Source organism: Benincasa hispida, chromosome 7 (genome assembly GCF_009727055.1).
Source record: "Benincasa hispida cultivar B227 chromosome 7, ASM972705v1, whole genome shotgun sequence".
NCBI lineage: Eukaryota > Viridiplantae > Streptophyta > Magnoliopsida > Cucurbitales > Cucurbitaceae > Benincasa > Benincasa hispida.
Window position 1 is genome coordinate 36,882,902 of NC_052355.1, and position 7,145 is coordinate 36,890,046.

Sequence of the window (7,145 nt, forward strand, 5' to 3'; positions counted from 1 at the left end):
TTTGTTGAGAAAATTTGGCTCAGAGGGGTTGTGATTCGATACCCTTCTCGAGAAGAAAGAGATTGAGAATTTCATAGCCTTGGATTCAACTGCCCTATTCTTTTTATTTTTGGATTCATCTTCTTCACAATTGCTTCTTTTTCTTCAGATGAGATGTTTCTGCATTTCCATTTTAGGCTTTAGCTCCCAGTCCTTTTTTTCTTCGTCTTTCTTCTTTTCAATTTGCTTCTTTGTTTCTGCTATTTCCTTTTGTTGTCGCAACCAATCTTCTTCGACATTTTTTTAAAACTTTCGGTACCGTTGCTGTTTAGTATATATCACCTCCCCATTCTTTTTGTGCAGCAAGTGGTCAAACCTTCTGCCGGTTCCGCCGCTGCCAAGATCGGACTGAGCGTTGCCGGGATCGAGTGAGAACAGCTACCTATCGCCACATAAGGCCTCTACTTTTTTTGTGTACCGCCACCGTTAAACACCATAGCCGTGATTAGCGTCATCTGCTGTGGATGGTGATGGCGTTAGGTCTTCTCCGGCATCGAGAGATAGAGTGAGAGAAGAAAGAATAGAGAGGTTAAGATGATGAGTAAGCTGAGAGAGATGAAGTGGAGCTGCACCAACGATGGTGAAATACTTTTTTCTTACAAAATCCTTTTTTAAATGGCTTTCTTTTCTTTTTCTTTTTAATTTTCATCTTTTTCTACACTTTTTTTTCCATTTTTTTTACACCTTTTTTTTCAACTCTTTGTTTTTAGATTTTCGTTTTTCTTTGTCCATACTTTTTTTCCATTTTTTTACATCCTTTTTTTAAACTCATTTGTTCTTTCTTTTCAATTTTCTTTTTTTTTTTTTAAACCTGGATTTTATTTGTTAGTTTATTTTAAAAACTCCTTTTTTAATAATTTGTTTTCTCACTTTTTTTACAACATCCTTTTTTAAATGACTTTTCTTTTTTTTCTTTCTTTCTTTCTTTCTTTTTTTTTTTTCAACTTATTTTGTTCCATCTCTTTTAGAAAGGACCTTTAATATTAATATTGTCGTTTTCAAAACTTATTAGAGAAATATTGCTGTTTTGAAACTTATTAGAGAAATATTGTTGTTTTGGGAATTCGAGGCTAGAGGTCGAATGTTGAGAACTCGACTAATGTAGAGGTCGAACGTTGAGAACTCGACAAACAAAGAAAAACTTGGAAACAATACATAAGCCGAAACCTCAACCCTCGACAAGGGAAATCTCGCGAATCTCGCTTAGGTTGTCGAAGGTTGAAGTTTCGACACATATCCACCCTCGAGATTGCAGTTTTATTACTTTTCTTTTTCCCTCATAGAGGAAATAAAGTAATGAGATGGTATATTATATGTATCTGTGTACTCGAGCTGCTTCTAACAACCTATACATTTTGTTATCATTTCGAATTAGACAGAGGCTTGTGGGATTGACGTGAAGGGGTGGGGATGGCTATATTTTTGGGAGCGAACTCCAGGCGAATATGAAGCGCATGGATACAAGTCATGCCTTGGAATGAAAGACAATTCCGAATTAGCTTTGTCTACGAACAAAAAAGTAGATCCATAATCAAAAAAGTGTTTTTGATTGTTCCAGAAGAAATGAAAGCTAGTAATCATTAATGGAAAAATAACAACAATAACAGAGAGAGCGAGATATTGAGAGAGAGCGAGAGTGAGAGAGCGAGATCTTAGGAGAGAGCGAGAGCGAGCGCGAGCACGAGAGCGAGAGAGCAAGAGCGAGAGCAAGATTGAGAGAGCGAGAGCAAGATCGAGAGAGCGAGAGTGAGAGAGCAAGATCTTAGCAGAGAGCGAGATCTTAGGAGAGAGCGAAAGTCTTCACTTTATTTGAACTTTCTATAGAAATATATATAAAAAAAGAGAAAAAAGAGCTAATAATCATACTATAATTGAATAATCATTAGACTATAATTGAATATATTAGATTACTATACTATAATTGAATAATCATTAGACAATAAATTGAATATTAGATTATTATACTATAATTGAATAATCATTAGACAACAAATTGAATATATTAGATTATTATACTATAATTGAATAATCATTAGACAATAAATTGAATATATTAGATTATTATACTATAATTGAATAATCATTAGACAACAAATTGAATATATTAGATTATTATAATGTAAAACTTTATTGATTAAAAAAAAAAAATGAATATACAGTAGATTATTATAAAAAAATAGAATATACAATAAAATGAATATATAATAAAAAAATTATTTATTATTCAATCATTAACTATCTGGAGCCCGTTTTAGTAACGAAGACACTTCCTTCGATTATGTCCTAACTGGTTAAAAATCCACATCGTTGTCGAGTAGCTGTTCTGTCCAAATCCATCTCGTTGTGATAACGTGAACTTTTCGGGTGTCAGTTTATGTTTATTGTGTCGGGTGTCAGTTTCAAATTCAAAAGTTCAACAAAGCAATTGAAGATATCAAAAGGAATAATCGGAGCTGTCTAAGTTTTTTTGACAACATTAGTTTAGAGCAATGGAACTTGCACATGATGAAGGATTCAGATATGGGTGGATGACGACAAATCTATCAGAGTGCATAAATGAAGTCCTCAAAGGAGCTCAAATGTTGCCTATAAATACTCTTGCTCAAATAACATTCTTCAATGCGTGAACTATTTTCGAGAAAGAAGAGCAGAAATAAGGGATGCATTGGAGCGTCAAGATAAACCCAGGACCTGTTGATCTCAGATGTTTTGTACGACCAGTCCATTCATCGATCATATGTTGTATGGTCGAGATCGTACTACTGGAGAAATATCTTGCAGACCGTCGAGAGGCGAGATTTATTCAGTTGGACTGCATCGGATCACAGCCTTGAACGAGAGATGGAGGCCCGAGACGCATACATTCCATATGTCTGTTAGAGAGTGCACTATCACTCTACAAGACATAGAAGTGTGTTGGGGTTACCTGTTACGGTGAGCCGGTCACCGGTGATGTGCGATGACCAGTTAGAAGTTTGTCAACTGTACCTCGGTGCGACCCCACCTGTCGACAAGATTATAATGATTGAGGTTAAGTTTATATGGTTAGGAATACAATTTCGTGAGCTCACAGATGATACAGACGAGGAAACCGTCATAAGATATGCGCGAGCATCATATACTACAAATGTGGGTGGAAGTCTGTTTTCAAGATAAATCAAGTCATTTTGTTCACTTGATGTTCCTGCCACTGTTAGCTAACCTCCATGATGGCGGGGCAGTATTCGTGGGTGGAGCATGTTTGGCATGGTTTTATAGACAACTATGCAAAGCAACAAGACCTGAGGTTCGAGAGATAGCTGGGCCTCTCATACTTTTGCAACTATGGGCTTGGGAGCGATTTCCAACAATGGCTCCACAGATATATCATGTTAATGACGCTCAGTTAGTTGGTACGAGCCTACGGTTCTCGTTATGTTTGTTTTAATTCAATTTAAATTTTATATCACTGATCTAGTTAATTTAAATTCTAAATTATCAATTTAAAAATTTAGGTGGAGAGACAAAATTTGTGTGACTAGGACAGCCACACATGTAGTCAACCAGTATAGATACATGTTTGATCTGCTTCAACCTGAATAGGTACATTACACTAAACCTAATTGATTATTTTATTTCACATTTTTATTGTATTTGTCTTTAATATTCTCTAATATAACATTACACTAAACTAGTATAGATACATGTTTGATCTCTTGAACAGTTTGACACAGATGTCACTCCAGAATATATTCATTGGTATAATAATATCACAAAGATGCTACGTCACTCGTTTCAGGAGGAGTTGTGGGTCATCTGGTATTAATGAATATTATCTAATTTTTTTAATTTAAATTATTTTTAAATATATGTCTAATTGTTTTAATATTCACAGAGATCGAACAACAATAGACTCCGTGAGGTTGCGAATGATCCAAACCAGGTTCTTGCTATATGTATGACAACCAAAGCTATATGGAGGAAATTCATTATATGTACGATATACCTATTGTTTCTCCACCAGCTCCTAGACGTAGAGGACCTGTTCGGGAAGAGGATGAGTTTGATGAGGTTGCACATAATGTGGAAGAGTTGTCCCTATGACACAGACGCAAGAGTCAAACTGATTATGTTAGTCCGATGATGATGATGCCAGCATTTGGTTCAGGACATTATGACTCAGAGGCTGGTCCTTCGTCTTCATACATGCATGGACATGGTCGGGGTCGTGGAGAGCATAATGAATATTTATATTATGAAGCGCCTGCAGAGGTACCAGAGCAACATCAAGAAGAACCCGAGAACCTCAAGTTCGAAGTCGACGACGACAACCAGCTCGAAAATCGACGACATCCGCCTTGTGGGACACATTGATTTTTGTAATTATTTATATATAAATGAGATATTTAATTTACATTTTTTTTATTATTTGAAGTTATTATTTTTTTTAATTTATTCTTTTTAGAGTTTAAAAATAATAAATATTTTTTAGAATTTTTTTATAAAATGGATTTTTTTTTTAAAAAAGAAAGGATTAGAAAGAGAAGGTGGAATGTGTGATAATTAAAAAGGAAAAAAAGGGAAGTTTGTACGGTATTCTCGCTCTCTATCAAAATCTCGCTCTCGCTCTCGCTCTCACTCACGCCACATCACCCTCTCGCTCTCGCTCTCGCTCACGCTCACACTCATGCTCACGCTCTTGCTCAAAATCTCGCTCCTCTCAAACTCTCGCTCTCCGAAATTTGATTGGGAAGTTCAATGGCAAAAAGAAGGAGATTCATTAGCTCGTTATTTAGTCAGACTTGCTGAGATGACAGAATCCGTTTGAAAACAACAATATTTTCCTAAAAAAAAAAAAGGGAAAGGTCGAGGGTTCAAAATTCGACCTATCTAGGTCGAATTTTCAACCCTCGACTTATTTAAAACAACAATATTTTTACAAATAGTTTGAAAACAACAATATTTTCCTAAATAGTTTCTAAAAGTACAATATCCTTTTAATTTTCCCCTTTTAGAAACAAGTCAAATTTAGACAATGAATTAAATGTAACATTTTTTTTTTGGAAATTCCACCATGCTTAATTTTTTTTTAATTCACCATTTTTTTTACAACTTGCCACCACTTTATTTATTTATTTATTTTTATAGGAGACGAGCTATTAAAGGTAAAGTAAATGAGGAGGAAACATCGAACTAAGCCAAGCTATTTTGAGGATGAATCAAAATCAAACATACTAGACTTTGAAGATGGAGAGGTACCAATGATTTAGAGATGAAGCGGAGTCACACCAATGTTATTTTGGTGATGAAGCGGAGTTGTACCAATGTTATTTTGGAGATGAAGTGGAGCTACACCAATGTTGTTTTAGAGATGAAGCGGAGTCGAACTTGAAGATGAAGGAAAGTAGGCTCCGATCTTGAACTTAAATATGAAGTGGAGTAGGCTCCGATCTTGAACTTGAACATGAAGGTGGAGCAGGTTCCGATCTTGAACTTGAAGATGAAGTGGAGCAAGCTCTGATCTTGAACTTGAAGATGAAGCGGAGCAAAAGATAAAATCCTAAACTTTAGGCAAGTAAGGTCTTGTACTTGAAGCTTCTTTATTTAGAGTGAAGAGCAACTAAAATTTAGTTGTATAGTCTCGTGCAAAGTAGTATATGCCTTCAATTTATTGTATTACCTCCTTACTAGGGATGAACATCTTGAATTTGTTACTTACTTCATTCGGTTGCCCCTAATAGAGACGAATACCTCTGATTTGAGGTTTCATTATTCAATGCGATCAAAGCATACCACTTTTGTATATCCAATTATTTAGGTGGTTGTGGCACCCCTATTTGTGTGGTACATTATTTTATGGATTGAATTTAATTTATTTAAGTTACCTATGTATCCTTGAAATATGGGATCAAGTCATATGTAGTTCACTTTATTTCTTTTTTTTGGGTCGTTCACCTTTTAAGCTCATACAAGTTAAGATCAACATGCAGTTTAGGCTCTTTCGATAAGAAGTTATTACATTTATATTTCAGAAGCTTTTACTTTCATCATGGCTTAGTCCTCTTTTTCATTTGCAGGATTCGTTAATATGATGAGTTTTGGTTTCACCGTTAAGGAATCTTCTATACTTATGACAACAGACAACTTGTCACACCTTTCCCCAGATTACCTTCTTAATCTAAGAAGAGATGTGAAGACTGCAGTTGCCAACCCTTTTTATATCTCTTTACAGTTCAATATCCTATCCAACAACAACTTAATGCATAACAAAAAAAATTCCATATCAAAGAACATCCATATCCAAACATATATATTAGTACCAAAAGTACAGATGTTCATATCTAAAAAGTTGACTCGAAGTTCCACCTTGAACCCTCTAATATGTACATGGCAAACTTAAAGACTAAGCAAAACTTGATGGATCACCTAGACTTCAAGATCTCTGATATCTTTATAGTGACGAACTGGTAGAATGGCTAGGCTTCAGGGTGTGGACTGCTACCTGAAGAGAGAAAATATTTGAAAAAATGAGCTTAAAAATGCTCTATGAGTGACTACTTTTAGAGAAACGTGCTTTCATAAATGCTCTATGAGTGAGTACTTTTAGAGAAACGTGCTTTTATACCTAAGTAAACATAAACATGCTTTTCATAAAACATTTACATACTTATTTTCAGGGTTTGAAAATAAAATTGAAAATATGAAATCATATCATATAAAAACCTTGAAATAAAATTCATCATCATTTCTTGTAAAGCACTTCTACTCCTCTGCCTAAATCTGAGGGAGAGCCCTTTTACTCAATCTCTAATAACCTTAGTTGAGAGAGAGCTCTTTTGCTCAATCTCATCAACGTCGATAGCATTGGTAATACGTGAAGGATCTCACACCGAGAGTTCCATGAGCACGTTTGGATAACTCCGATCTCATAGTGACCGAAAGACAAATATATACATTCAACACATATAGTTATGCATATTATTCTAATTATCAGCATGCTCAGAACACAATAAATAACAGGGAAAGGGTTCATACCAGTTGAAGACTCTCTTCGAACTTCTAAACCCAAAGCAGTGGAAAACCTCCAACGGATCTACCAACACCCGACGAGTAGGTCGACTGCAACA